The 15849-nt window shown below is 37.0% G+C and overlaps 2 pseudogenes; both read right to left on the bottom strand.

Annotated features, from left to right (window-relative positions):
- Window positions 1-11258: 11258 nt before the first annotated feature.
- Window positions 11259-11876, bottom strand: LOC140805543 (protein DETOXIFICATION 48-like; annotated as a pseudogene).
- Window positions 11877-11912: 36 nt separating this feature from the next.
- LOC140805542 (protein DETOXIFICATION 53-like) lies at window positions 11913-13634 on the bottom strand (annotated as a pseudogene).
- Window positions 13635-15849: the final 2215 nt, after the last annotated feature.

Raw genomic sequence — 15849 nt, 5'->3', positions numbered from 1 at the left:
CTATGAGTTCAGTTAGGCAGTTGGGTAAGTCCTAAGCTGAGTGAGTTTGTACAAATAAATTATATAAATCAAAGTCTTCTAGTGGATCCTACCCAAGGTGGTAGAAGGGGTGACGTATGAGCAGTTGAAGTCTCCGAACATCCGTAAACATATCTTGTGTATTTAATTGTTTAAATACTGTTTCCAAACTGATTTTATTAGTTAAAGCATCCGTCAGTTCAGTTATTCAGTTATTCAGTTACACATGATATAAAATATATCACTGTTTCTTAACGAATGATTACTTCGAGTGTTTTCTGCTTGATGTGATATCAAACTCGATTTAATTCATTGGTGTAAACATTCTTATAACACGAGCTACTGCAGCTCTTATAGAATATTGTGTTTGAAGCAGCTCAAGGTGCCCAACACATGATCCTTCAGTCAGGTTATCACCAACTAAAGGTCAAAATAGATTATATCCCGAGGACAACATTCAGAATAAGGTTTGGACACTCTGAGTTCGTAGTAATGCCGTTCGGATTAACAAACGCTCCGGCAGCATTCATGGATCTCATGAACATGGTGTTCAAACCATTTCTTGGCAATTTTGTTGTGGTGTTCATCGACGATATTCTGATATATTCATCAAGTGAGGGGGATAACAAAGAACATCTTCGTCTCACCCTCGAAACGCTTAGAGAAAAGAAATTGTACGCCAAATTCAAGAAATGTGAATTCTAGCTAAAAATTATCACATTCTTGGGACACATAATATCAGCAGCAGGAGTATTTGTAGACCATAATAAGGTAGAAGCAATCATAGATTGGTCGAGGCAAAAGAATGTGACAGAAATTCGAAGCTTTTTGGGACTAGCAGGTTATTATCAAAATGTGTTGAAGGATTCTCTTCAATAGCCATACCCCTCACTAAATTCACCCAAAAGAACTCTAAGTTTCAATGGAGTGAAGAATGTGAGCAAAGCTTCGATACTTTGAAGAAGAAAATTGCCTCTACTCCGATATTGGTATTGCCAACTGAAAGAAAAGACTTCACCATCTATAGCGATGCTTCAAGAGGAGGTTTAGGATGTGTGCTCCTGTAATATGGGAGAGTAATTGCCTACACTTCAAGACAACTAAGACCATATGAGCAAAACTATCCGACACATGACCTCGAATTAGCTGCAGTGGTTTCGCCTTGAAAATTTAGAGACATTATTTTTATGGAGCCAAGTGTGAGATTTTCACTGATCATCAAAGCATCAAATATTTGTTCACTAAAAAAGAACTAAATATGCAGCAGAGATGATCGATTTAACTCCTGAAGGATTACGACTTGACGATAAGCTATCATCCGGGCAAGGCAAACAAGGTAACTGACACATTGAGTCAGAAGAAATTGGGAAAAGTAATCCTAGCGTCACTTGGAGGATTTCTTCAACCTTTGGAAATCCCGGAGACACAAGGTTTTGGTCCTCAACTTTGACTTGTTGGCACACGTGACAGTTAGAGACAAACATTGCAACATCCTTTTTGATTCCACTCCACCAGAAGCTTTTCTTCAAACCTTTTACATCTTGGTACTGCCAGGGTGGACTGAAAATTTTTACTTGTGTGCTTCAGACATGACTTCCTGTCGAAGATTTTCAATATCAGGTACAAACAATCTTCCTTTCATCCACACAACTCCCTTGTCATCTGTCTGGAGATCCGATGATTTTCCTTCTTCAGCTTGTTGTTTCAGTTTCACCAAAGTTGGGTCTTGATCTTGAATTATCTTGATCGTTTCTCGGAGGCATGGTTGTGCTGAAAGTGACGCTAGGATTACTTTTCCCAAATTCTTCTGACTCAAAGTGTCAGTTACCTTGTTTGCCTTGCCCGGATGATAGCTTATCGTCAAGTCGTAATCCTTCAGGAGTTAAATCGATCATCTCTGCTGCATATTTAGTTCTTTTTGAGTGAACAAATATTTGATGCTTTGATGATCAGTGAAAATCTCACACTTGGCTCCATAAAAATAATGTCTCTAAATTTTCAGGGCGAAACCACTGCAGCTAATTCGAGGTCATGTGTCGGATAGTTTTGCTCATATGGTCTTAGTTGTCTTGAAGTGTAGGCAATTACTCTCCCATATTACAGGAGCACACATCCTAAACCTCCTCTTGAAGCATCGCTATAGATGGTGAAGTCTTTTCTTTCAGTTGGCAATACCAATATCGGAGTAGAGGCAATTTTCTTCTTCAAAGTATCGAAGCTTTGCTCACATTCTTCACTCCATTGAAACTTAGAGTTCTTTTGGGTGAATTTAGTGAGGGGTATGGCTATTGAAGAGAATCCTTCAACACATTTTGATAATAACCTGCTAGTCCCAAAAAGCTTCGAATTTCTGTCACATTCTTTTGCCTCGACCAATCTATGATTGCTTCTACCTTATTATGGTCTACAAATACTCCTGCTGCTGATATTATGTGTCCCAAGAATGTGATAATTTTTAGCTAGAATTCACATTTCTTGAATTTGGCGTACAATTTCTTTTCTCTAAGCGTTTCGAGGGTGAGACGAAGATGTTCTTTGTTATCCCCCTCACTTGATGAATATATCAGAATATCGTCGATGAACACCACAACAAAATTGCCAAGAAATGGTTTGAACACCATGTTCATGAGATCCATGAATGCTGCCGGAGCGTTTGTTAATCCGAACGGCATTACTACGAACTCAGAGTGTCCGAACCTTATTCTGAATGTTGTCCTCGGGATATAATCTATTTTGACCTTTAGTTGGTGATAACCTGACTGAAGGATCATGTGTTGGGCACCTTGAGCTGCTTCAAACACAATATTCTATAAGAGCTGCAGTAGCTCGTGTTATAAGAATGTTTACACCGATGAATTAAATCGAGTTTGATATTACATCAAGCAGAAAACATTCGAAGTAATCATTCGTTAAGAAACAGTGATATATTTTATATCATGTGTAACTGAATAACTGAAAATAAATAGAATCAGTTGTGACATATATCAGTTCAGTTATGGTGAAAACTGAACTGACGGATGCTTTAACTGATAAAATCAGTTTGGAAACTGTATTTAAACAATTAAATGCACAACATATGTTTATGGATGTTCGGAGACTTCAACTGCTCCTACGTCACCCCTTCTACCACATTGGGTAGGATCCACTAGAAGACTTTGATTTATATAATTGATTTGTACAAACCCACTCAGCTTAGGACTTACCCAACTGCCTAACTGAACTCATAGACTAGACTGAAGATGTCACCTTTTAGTCAACACTTGTTTAATGTCTACGTGTCAAAGACTACATACACAAGTTTATTGTCTTTGTGCAAAATTATATTTGAGTGGTGGTGGTGTGTGTGTGTGTGAATTGATCTCTGAGTACAACACGAAAGTGTTCTCACACACTGAGGGAATTGTGCTTCTAATCTAAGCTGATAAAACGATGAAATGTTCCCTCTAGGTTGATTGCTTCTTGAAAGCTTATATGCAATATGCGTGCCCTTTTTCTCTGTATCTTCACACACTTGTTGTATATTGGTCTTCACTGATCTTCGATTTATAGGCGGGAAATTGATCGTCTAGTGAGACTCAATAATAATATCTGTGGCAGCTTGAATGTGTTCCTTGGGATTCGTGTCTCAACGTTTCGTCATCTATGCTGAAACGTTTTGTATTTAAGTGTTGCTGCAACGTCCATTATTGTACCTTGATCGTACAATAGCTTTTGTATCGTTGTGCGTAGCGGAATCCACTTAGATCAACTTGTCTTCATATGCATCTGATTGAATCATAACTGATGCACATAACTGGTCATCTGACCTGATATTCAGTTGGGCTGGTAAAATCAATTGACTCGTCAGTTGAACTAATTTCACTCTTTCAGTTGAACTGGTCAGCTGGGCTCTTCATTAGTTTTGCACTTCATCAGTTGGCCGGGATTTTGAAGGTCTTCTGCTGAACTGCCTATCATCTGGACAATCAGTTGGACTGTTTTTTGATATATCAGTTGAGCTGATTCAGTTTAGGCAATCAGCTGACACTTTCAGTTTGCATCTTTTAGCTTCAATTTTGGTTCGTTTAACTGATCAGTCTGAAGCTTGATTAGTTCCAGCTTCCTACGCATTTAGGTAAATCATTAGAAACAAAATAACAAGTTTTGTTATCATCAAAATCTAGACTGTGAACATGAAATGTTCCAACATTGACCTTAAGTCGAGATTGGAAAAGATTGTAGCTCCTTTGAGTTGGTCAAACAGGTCATCTATCCTCGGAATCGGGTACTTATTCTTAATTGTGATCTTATTCAGTTTCTTGTAATCAATACACAATCTCATGCTTCCATCATTTTTCTTTACAAATAGGATAAGCGCTCCCCACAGAGATGCGCTTGGTCGGATTCGCTTTTTATCCAACAATTCTTGAAGTTGTTCTTTGAGTTCTTTCAATTCTACTAGAGTCATTAGGTACTGTGCTTTTGAGATTGGTGTAGGATTGGGTACTAAATTAATCTCAAATTCCACTTCGCGGTCGGGGACTGTGCCAGGGAGTTCTTTAGGAAAGACATCCGGAAACTCTTGTACTACTGGAATCTCTTCTAGTGCAAGTGTTGTTTCTTACTTTACCTTGCTTAACATAGCCAGGTATTCTTTTTCTCCACTTTTCATGGCTTTCCAAATCTGGGAAGCAGACAATATGGATTTTTGTTTCTTGACTTTGACATAGTAAATGACTTCTTCTTGGTTTGGTGCCCGTAGTTTGACGTTATGCCTCTGCTAATGCATTATTCTTCGATATCCAATTCATTCCTAGAATGGCGTCGAATTCCACCATGTCTAGTTGAATCAATTCGGCTTGAAATAGATTCTCATGGATACAGATCTTACAATATATGTGCATCCTATGTGTTTCAATTGTCTTACTAGTGAGAGTTGTTACTCTAAAGGGTTCAACAAGTATCTCAGGTATAAGCCTTAATTTCTTAGTGAACCATTTAGATATGAACGAATGAGTGGCACCATAATCAAACAATACATAATCTGACATGTCATTGATTAGAATGATACCTGTCACGACATCGTTTGAGTCATGTGCCACTTCCTGAGTTATTGAAAACACACGAGCTTTAGGCTTATTTTCCTTCAAGTTTTTGAGGGTAGCGTCGGCACTTGACCCTAACCCCTTCTTATGTTCAGGAAAATCAGCAATTCTGTGTCCCAGCTTCCCTAAATTAAAGCATGGACCAGACTTTCTACGACATTCCCCAGGATGGTGGCAATGGCTAATGGGACACATCTTGGCCTCTTGATAGGTTGGACTGGACGAAGCTCCCTTGAATGACCCACTAGACTGATTTGGTCTTTTGAATGGTTGTTTCCCTTGAAAAGATTGTCCAGAAAGAGGTCGCTTATTATTTTTCTCGTCCTCCCAGCATTTGATGTCTGTCTCGGCTCTTATTGCTGCGCGCATTAGATCAGCAAAGCTCGTGGGTTGGTAAACTGCTAAACCTAAGTGAATATGGCTACTCAAACCACGCTTGAACTGGTGCATCTTCAAGGTATCATCAGCCATAATAGTGGGGGAATAGGTCTCAAGAGAGTTGAACAATCTTTGATGGTAAATGGGATAAACTGGCCACCTTATACATGAATAATATCGTACAATTACAAGGAGTTCCAGCTAGCATACTATCAGACATAGATCTTAGGTTTGCATCTCGTTTTTGGAAGAGCTTTCAACAAGTTATGGGAACAAAAGTTACTTTTAGTACAGCATATCACCCTCAAATTGATGGCCAAACTGAGAGGACAATACAAACTCTTGAGGACATGCTGAGAGCATGTGCTTTAGACTTTATTTGCACTTGGAGTGAACATCTGATCTTAATCGAGTTCTCATGCAATAATATTTATCACAACAGTATTGGAATGACATTATATGAAGCTCTGTATGGACGAAAGTGTCTATCACCACTATATTAGGATGAAGTAAGAGAAAAAGCCATCGTTGAACCTGAGTTGATCCTTGGTAAACCTGATTTTATCCCATATACCATCATAACTGTATTATCCTTGGAAACAAGTCAAAGTTGAGTTTTATCCCTGAGTGCCATCATTGTTCAACGATAAACAAGTCAAAGTTGAAGACCAAAGACTTGGAGTGAACATCTGATCTTAATCGAGTTCTCATACAATAATATTTATCACAACAGTATTTGAATGGCACTGTATGAAGCTCTGTATGGATGAAAGTGTCAATCACCACTATATTGGGATGAAATAAGAGAAAAAGCCATCGTTGAACCTGAGTTGATCCAAGAAACAGTGGATAAAGTTGCTAGGATCAAGAAGAGACCAAAACCTGCACAAGATCGACAGAAAAGCTGGAATGACTTAAAAAGAAGACTCGTGGAATTTGAAGTGTGAGAAAAAGCATATGTGAAAGTGTCACCCATGAAAGGTGTAATCCGATTCAATAAGACTGGAAAACTGAATCCTAAATATGTTGGACCTTTTGAAATTCTAGAGAAATTGGGAAAACTTGCTTACAAATTAACACTTCCACCCGATATGTCAAGAACCCACAATGTTTTCCACGTTTCACAGCTAAGAAAATATATTTCTGATCCAAGTCATATTCTTGAGTTTGGACCACTTCTGGTTGAGGGCAATCTAAATGAAGAACTGAAGTATGAAGAAATTCAAATTCGAATTGTGGATAACAAAGACCAAGTACTGAGGTGACGAACTATTCCATATGTCAAATTACAATTTTCCAATCACACCGAAAAATTAGCTACTTCGGAATTGGAAGAAAAGATGTGAGAACAATACCCTTATCTCTTTGAAAATCGGATATAGCCAAGTTTCAAGGATGAAACTTCTCATAAGATGGGAGGATGCAAAGACTCAAAATTCTGAAAGGAGATTCAACAAAATTTAATGACAACTTGGTATCATCTAATGTCATTTAAAAAAGGCATTCAAGAGTTGTTTTGACTCCACAAGTAACAGCCATTTTAGGCTAATGAAGGCCTTAAAAGAGGGCTGTAATGGCCTTGAATGATATCATTTTCATCTCACCTTCATGAGCCTATAAATACCCTGCAAGATGACTAAAAAGAAGACACAAAACATCCACAAATATTCTGAAAGTTTCAGCAGAAAGTTAGCCATATTTTCGAGCTCCCTAGCTGCTATTCTCAAGCCTCGGTTTACCTCCGTCCTACCCACATTTTGTCTCAAGTTTTGAGCTAAAGTTGCTTCTCAAAGTACTGCCATTTTCCGAAATCCCTTCAACTTGTTTGAAATTCCAGCGAATTTACAGCAACCAAGTCTTGTACAAGTTCGAGCGGAATTCCTCCCACAAGTTCCTCACGTCTTAATCCAAAGAAGAGAAAGATAAGTGGGTTTTTCTTATACTCTTACGTACACTTGCATTTCTTAAGTGTACTATTTGATATACATATCGACATACTTGTTCTTCGTAAGTGTGCTCACATTTTCTTAAAAATACGTTATGTATGTTTCTTGAAATTCAATCGACTTGATATATTCATTCCTATTTGTTATAAACATTCTTGAACAAGTTGTTGTTGGATATTAGTTATACTATTTGAAAGTATGTTTGAAATATTTGAAATGCACTGTAATGATTCGAATTAGAAATGACAAGAAAATTTTGATATTTTATATGTTTTGACCCTGATGCAGTGAGATATAATAACCGTTCATTTGGCCTCACCACTTAGAGGAGTAACATATAAGGGACTGATCAGTAAACCATAAAAATGAGATGATTTTCAGTGCTATGTTTGTATTTGTTCATATTCGATTCCACATGGATAAAATATCTTGGAGATAAAAATAATATGAAAAACAAATCCTATAATATCAAGATATAAATCAACCAAGATCTTATCATTTAGAAATAAATCAAGCAATATTTCAAATCTAGAAAAGAAAAATATTAAATTGATGATATCAATTTATCAAAATAATAAAATAATAAAATATTCCTTTCAATAAGATTTCAGAAAATTTAATTGGATCTCGATCCCTAAAACATTAACAATCATCACGTGTATTTGAACACTGTTAATCATACGGCAACCCAGCAGATGAAATCATAAAAGTATAAATATACATCAAATTCATAAAGTGGTGCAAGCTATGATACATGTAAAGGTGAGCATTCGGTCTACCGAACAGAATTATCAAAATCGAATAAATCGATATTTTAATTTTGTCAGACAGAACCGATACATTTTTCATGAAAAAATGATAAATCAAACAATATTTATGCTACTAACTGAATTAATTTTTATAACTTTGGTTATTTTTTTAGCATATAAAATGTGGTTATCATAATTTATTTAAGAAAAGCAGCTAATTAGGTTGAAAATAAAATAAAGAACAATATTTTATTTGTTTAATAAACCAACCATCGTACATTTTTTTAAATAAATGTGCAAGGACTCAAAAATTTGAAAGGAGATTCAACAAAAAATACTGACAACTTGATATAATCTAATGTCATTTAAAAGGGACATTCAAGAGTTGTTTTGACTTCACAAGTAACAACCATTTTAAGGCTAATGAAGGCCTTAAAAGAGGGTTGTAATGGCCTTGAATGACAGCCTTTTTATCTCACCTCCATGAGCTTATAAATACCCTACAAGATGACCAAAAAGAAGACACAAAACATCCACAAACATTCTGAAAGTTTCAGCCGAAATTTAGCCATATTTTCGAGCTCCCTAGCTACTATTCTTAAGCCTCGGTTTACCTCTGCCTACCCATATTTTGTCCCAAGTTTTGAGCTAAATTGCTGCTAAAAGTACTGCCACTATCCGAAATCCCTTCAACTTGTTCAAAATTCCAGCAACGTGCCTCAGATTTGCAGCAACCAAGACTTGTACAAGATCGAGCGGAATTCCTCCCACAAGTTTCTCATGTTTTAATCCAAAGAAGAGAAACATAAGTGGGTTTTTGCTATACTCTTACGTACCCTTGCATTTCATAAGTGTACTACTTGATATATATCGACATACTTGTTCTTCGTAAGTATGCTCACATTTGCTTAAAAATATGTTATGTATGTTTTTTGAAATTCGATCGGTATTATATATTCGTTCATATTTGTTATGAACATTATTGAACAAGTTGTTGTTGGATATTAGTTATAATATTTGAAAGCATGTTTGAAATATTTGAAACTTTAATGATTCGAATTAGAAATGACAAGGAAATTCCGATATTTGATATGTTTTGACCATGATGGGGTAGGATATAATAATAGTTCATTTGACCTCACCCCTTAGAGGAGTAACATATAGAGAACTGATCAGTAAACCATTAAAATGAGATGATTTCCAGTGCTATGTTTGTATTATGTTCATATTCAATTCCACATGCTTATTATTGAAATCATGATAATGTATCTGTATAACTGTAACCTTGATATTTGTTTTGCACGATCGACCCCCATTTACTGAGTATTTCCCCAAATACTCACCTCTTACATTCCCACCTCAGATAAGAACTAGAAACAAATCGAGGATAAAGAACAAGAATACTTTTGGGGATGGTGATGAAGCTAATTCAATTCAAGACCAGTCTTGTTATTCTGTCTTAGTTAGATTTTCGTTTTTAACGATTACGCATTCCATTCTAATCGCATTGTAAATATGATTATTGATTTATGTAATAGAATGACTTTTGGCTATTTGAAAATAAAAATATATCATATTTGAATGAATAGAATATATATATATCTATCATATTCTCAATTTCAGGTGATGATTCTCCTCTTCTAGAGTGAATACCGCCTAAGAAGTGAGTAAGCTGTACCTGAAAGCTCACTCTGTAATTTAGAGAGTGGTAAAGCTTCAAATTTCTTATTTCAAGAATTGTATTATCACTGAGGCACAAAAACACCACGAATACTGACTCTCACCCAATGGAAAGTTTGATTTTTTTATGTCCCTTGTGACTTATTTTGATTCTGATTATTTGAAATGAACAAGGGTAGAAAGTAAAGGCAAGTCAATGACAATGGTTTTCAGTTGGGAATGAACTTGACTATAATATTCTAGGAATGAATTTGAGTGTTTTAGATGAGAAGTTGGGAAAACAAGTTTAGTTTGGGAGCTTGGGATCGAGGAGTGGTACATTACTTGGATTATTTTATGTTTAAGTTTGAGATATTAGGATAACTTATATATTGGGTTAGATGTAAACAATATTCTTTTTAACTTTTTTATTTATTCCGATTTGTCAAGTAACTTGTCTTAGCTGATTCTCGTCTGCAGTTATTTGTATTTGCTGGCGCTAAGTAAAAAGATAAGAACCTGGTTGTCAATAGACTGTTTACAGTGGAAACTCGTCTCTATCTTTCAAGGTTACGTTAGGAATGAGCCATTAAATATCTCATGTCCATTTGTAGATTGGCTTTTGATCACCTATATGTTTTTGTGAGAAACAGCAGCAGCAAATAATGTATGAATACCGCTGTTTGTTCTTCTTTCAGAATCAGTAAATTGTTCATTTTTTGAAAATTTGATTTGAAAAGAGACGTGTATTGGCTATATGCTCTGAATTGTTTCTTTGTTTATCAAGTTTCTAGATAGTGGAACATGAATCTGATCCTTGTTTCACATTGAAGGTCATGATGTTACTGTCTTGATAGACAAATTTGGGAATCAGACAAGGATCGGCGACTAACTTTTATACCGCGACTTCAGTTATGATGTGGGAACAAATGAGTAAAGCCTTCCTTGTTTTGAAGTAATGACAAGAGATCAAGCTGTTCACTTCTTCTCCTCTCTGTATGATTAACATGTATACACGTCACATACTAGTCTTTTGCAAGATTCTCTAACTTTGTCATTATTATCTATTCAGGTTAAAATGATAGGTGTGTGCACAAAGGTGTTAAAACTTATATTTTATACAATCTCAAATGAAAAGTTTGGAGCTTTGTGCCCACATTCTTTGTGCTTTCTGATCTAATTTTTCTGTCACTTCAGAAGAGAATTTCAAACTAGAATTAAAGCATGATATATCATACTAAGAATGGAAATCGATTAGACTCTTGAAATCTTGATAGGAGATTGCTGCTCTCTAAAAATCTGATTTTTAAGAATAAAAGATCATTTTGGTCAGAGTTATACTAGTGAAATGGGGTTTTCCAAATCTACCCCATCTCAAGTGCTCTCTTCCCTCAGTCCTCGAAGTGCAAATTATCTGTACCTATTCATCTATTCTCACTACCACTTAAAGCTTTATTGAAGTTCATCAATCCTAGTATGCTAGTTGAAATGATCAGCTTAAGAGAGCCTTCCAGGTCATTCTTAACATCTTCTTTTCATTGAATTAGTTCCTTTGCTCTGCCGGCTTGCTGTTCCCAATTTGTGTAAAATAGAGTGCAAACCATCATGCATGTACTTGAAACTTCTGCTCCCGAACCACTGCCCAACAAAGCCCATATTAAATCCGAAGGCCAACAGAGCTGCAACTGGTAAACCAATAAGCTAGGACACAAAATATATGTTGCATGCATTTTGGGTCGAGCACATCCTACTGAAATCCCGCATGCTGTTGTCTGGGGCTGTTACCTAGTTCGCAAAACCCCAATGTAGGGAGATTAATGGATGTCAAATAAAGAATCTGTGATTTACTAGTAAATTGTTCTCCACATTCATCGCTTACTGCAATTGTGAAAAGTAAGGCCATAATTCCCCATAGAATTGCTAGAGTGAGTCCAATAACTGTTGTCCATTGAGACTGTCTAGGTTGATCAGCCCCTAATTCATGGTCTTTACATTGACAAACCTGTGCTCAAAGAAGGTGGCAATATATAAATCAAGCTCATGGTTTGGATTAGAATGCACTTTGCAGCCACATTAGCCTATGGATTACGTAGTAGACTGCGAAACAGTAAGAATGTTTCATAACACCACCACTCTTGGAATGCAGATAATACACTTGCTCCTGCAAGTACTAGGAGAGGCTGCCAACCTTTCGAAGTTTTAAAGATATTTTTGATAGGAGAAGGTAAATTAGCAGCCCTAGATTTACATTTAAAGTGTTCCAAGCCGGGGCTAGGGCAACTCCTTTACACCCATGTTCAGATGCACAACAAGAAATATCACTGATATGGTTAGGGGTCTGATAATGTTTCGGGTTCTCAAGAATGTTCTCAGCAGATGGAAGCGAGCCTGAGCAATCAAGTCAGGAATGGAATACTTTATGTCAATCTTGGCCACTACGGCAATGTTCTCATCTTGGCCTAACCATAAAAGGATAGTTCCATGTTCAGATGCAAAAAAAGATCGGAATGGCTACAACTAATAGAAGAAAGAGAGTCTTTCTGTATGTTTGACCAAGAATTCCCCATCTCTTTGCTCCATGAGCTTGATAACATATTGGCTCCATCCCCATGGACTGTCCCTTGAGGATAGAGTAACCTGTTATATTGGCAAAACTACAATGACCCCCAGGGAGTGCAACATCCGCAAGATATCCAAAGAATAACATTAATATGAAAGAAATGGAATACATAAGCAAGCCTATTATAAGGATTCGTCCTGCAATATTTGCTACTGATGCTAGCTTCTCTGCAATCTTCATTGCATTAATATATTTAGTTCAACAGAGATATCCAGATCTTTCCAGTATTCACTAAGCGAAAATGGTAAAGTTAATTGTGATTTCTTTTTTAGTTGTTGCATGCAATTGCCACGAACTTGAGCGACATGATGATTGTGTATTGTATTGGATCTGTCTAAAACTCCTTAACTTTGATCATCAGGTACACATCTTGTGATTGTTGTATTACGATAATTTGGCTAAATGTACATGTAGTCTACCTAATAACCGAGTGCTGAATAGTCTTAAGAGGGATGTTTATGCAACTTGCAAACCCCACAACGAGAAGAATGAAAGGGAAACCTCACACCTCATGCATGTGACAAACATGTACTATCTATGAATATGTTGGGATATCTCTTATTTGTCATGAATGGCAAGGATGAGTTCTAAATGTCCACGGAACACAGCGTGATACAACAGCTTCTTTTAAGAAACTGATGCCAATTGGTATTTGCATGTTGCAAGATCAACATATGTTTATCTTTGTATCAAAGTCTTCTATTTCTCCATTTGCCTTTCTTACTATGGCAATAGGATAAACTTAGGTATATAATCTGATATGAAAATCCAAATGTTATGTTAAATTATTTGGTGTTTTGCAGTTACCTGCTCTGATGTTATTTGATACCATTTACTGAAGTTAAGTTTTTGCATCAAGCGTGACAAGAAAAAAACACAATTTTTTAACAGACCAAGTAAGATGCAGTTGCTAACTTTTTTCTTGAGGCGAAAACACGTGAATTATGCCACATTGCATCTTTTTTTTCCTAAAAGTCATCTGATTCCTTCATATTCCTCTCTGTATAATTTTTATTCTATTTTTGTCAAGTTTTATCACTTTAGAAATATCAAAATAATTAGTGATCAATAAATTTTTTTAAGTCTCGTGTTTTCTTATATACAAATACAGCATTACTGAACAATTATTATTCTAGCTAAGTTGGCTAATGTTGCCTTTCGCTTTTAAGTTGGTGTTGTGTTAAAATTGCATTAATGCATGTTAGAGCAATTCACCAACAAAGCACAAGAAAAGATTCGGTCCAGCTGCTTCTTTCCCTTTTTAATCTCAGCTAATATATATGTATATAAAGGTGACCAAGAACATACACACTTACGAGTTCTAATCTATAAACGATGCAACAATTAAACAATCAAAGATAGTGACACAGTACGTTTACGTGGTTCAGCCATAATGGCTTACATCCACGGGAGAGCAGTAGCTTTTATTAACAACCAAGAAGGTGGTGTCAATTACAAACACATGTCAAAGATGAAGAATTACAGAACAGATTTCTTCCTTCAATCTATCTTCTAGTTCCTCACGCTTTCTTGCTGTGATCTTCCCTCCACTTCTTGCTTCAGTATCCTTGAGAGAATTGTCAGAAAATTGTTCGAGAGCCTCTTTCTGCTGATAGACTCCTTAAGCATACCTTAGGAACCAGCTACCGGAAGCTCCCTTCTCCCAACTGCCATCCAACGGGTTTTTCATGGGTTTTTGAGTTTCTCCCCAACCCCAAATACTGGTGATGGCCTGCTCAATTTGTTATGGCCAGTAACAAATTGTTTAACTACTCCTCCCCGCTGATTGCCAGCTTGGAAGACACTTAAACAACAATTCTCCACCTTGTCTTAAAGATGGCTGCTCTCCATCCTTTTATTTTGTTCAGTTCCATTCCACAGCTTGCACCAAGTCCAGGAAATGCTTGAACTTGGCCTGTGGTAATGTCTTTGTTAACATATCTGCTGGATTCTCTTCAGTTGAGATCTTTTCCACTTTCACCTCTCTTTTTGAGATGATGTCTCTAACAAAATGTAATTTTACATCGATATGCTTCGACCTCTCATGATACACTTGATGTTTAGTCAAGTGTATTGCACTTTGGTTGTCACTATACACCACAACCTGCCCTTGTGTTGTCCCAAATTCCTTTGTGATTCCCTTAAATCATATGGCTTCTTTCATAGCTTCTGTCACAGCCATGTATCCAGCTTCCGTTGTGGACAAAGCAACCACAGGTTGGAGTGTTGCCTTCTAGCTTACAGCTATTCCAAATACCGTGAATATAAAACCAGTTAGAGATTTTCTTGTCTCCAGATTCCCTGCATAGTCTGAGTCCACAAAGCCTACCATTGGATTGCTTACTCCCTCTTGTTTTGTGAACATTAGCCCCAAGTTTGGTTGTCCTTTAACATATCTTAGGACCCATTTTAAAGCCTCCCAGTGCTTGTGTACGGGGTTAGACATGAATCTGGAGACCAAGCTTATGGCATACGCGAGATCTGGACTGCTGGATATCATTCCATACATGATTCTACCAACTGCAGTTACATATGGTATCTTGTTCATGTGTTCACTCTCTGCCTCATCTGATGGAGATTGAGTACTAGAGAGTTTGTGGTGCTGTACAAGTGGGGTAGTTACTTGTTTTGATTTATGCATATTGAATCTTTGAAGTACCTTTTGTAGATAGGATCCTTGGCTCAGAAGTAAACTGCCACTATCTCTTCTTCTGTTTATTTCCGTACCAAGGATCTTCTTTGCATCTCCTAGATCCTTCATTTCAAATTCAAAGTTCAGTTGGTCTTGGAGACTGAATATATTCAGTATAATTAGTGTTGTATGGGGTATTCAAATTTGAGAGAAGAAGCAAGAAGAAAACAAAGGAATGGCTTTGTAGAGCAAAGTGTTGAACACTTTCTCTTTAAGAAGAATTTGCCCCTCACAATGTGCTAGAGGTTTGTGGGAATCTTCTCTCAAGATACAACTACAACTCTTGAATAATGAGCACGAAAATGAATGGAAGTCTCTCTTGTTGAAGAAGGAAGAAAACAATATGCAAAATGATTGGAAAAAATGTGTATGTATTTTTTATTTTCAATAAATCAATATTTAATGTTTTCATGTGAAAAGACATGATCTTTCATTCATACTGGATCCCTTGGCCATTGTAACTGACCACAATCATCAAACAATGCCAAGAAAATGAAAAAACATCGGAAAATTCGAAGGGACACGAATCAGGGCACTTCGCGCGCCCTCTCGCGCGCTGCGCGCGTGCGCAGCTGAGCGCTCTCGACAGCGTCTACCAAGAGCTCTCGGCAGGCCCGCGCACATGCGCTCATATCTGCGCGCATGTGCGCGCCTGCTAGTGCGAGCAGACCCGCGCGCATGTGCGTGCCGGCTACTGTTCACG

The sequence above is a fragment of the Primulina eburnea genome, chromosome 11, assembly GCF_022965805.1.
Source record: "Primulina eburnea isolate SZY01 chromosome 11, ASM2296580v1, whole genome shotgun sequence".
NCBI classification, from domain to species: domain Eukaryota; kingdom Viridiplantae; phylum Streptophyta; class Magnoliopsida; order Lamiales; family Gesneriaceae; genus Primulina; species Primulina eburnea.
Note: the sequence above shows the minus strand (reverse complement) of the source record. Positions and strands in the feature narration are given on the sequence as shown.